A 458-nucleotide genomic window follows, 5' to 3' on the forward strand; every position below is an offset into this window, starting at 1 on the left:
GATTTGAGTTTTTTTTTTTTTTTTTTTTGAAATGTGTTATATATTATTATTTTAATTCCGAAAAAAAAAAAAAATTATTTCATTATAATTATAATTTAATTATTTTTATTATATTTATTTGTAAAAATAATATATGATTTCATTTTAAATTAAATGTATATAAAAATTAATTTTAAATAAAACCTAATTTAAAATAAAAAATACAAAAACTAATTTAATATATATATATATATTCCTTTCACAAATAATGTAAATATAATAATTATATTTATATTATTGTCAAAAAAAAAGCCTTAAACAGTCTTTATTAATTGGCCTTATTATGTGTTTCTCTTTTAAATGATGTGCTTTATAATTATTTTTTGAGCTCAGTATATATTTATATATTTGTTGCAAAATTTATTTAATAATAATAATTATGACTGTAGATAACCCCTATGAAAACAAAAAAAATTATT

The sequence above is a fragment of the Pediculus humanus genome, genomic scaffold (assembly GCF_000006295.1).
Source record: "Pediculus humanus corporis 1103172107512 genomic scaffold, whole genome shotgun sequence".
NCBI lineage: Eukaryota > Metazoa > Arthropoda > Insecta > Psocodea > Pediculidae > Pediculus > Pediculus humanus.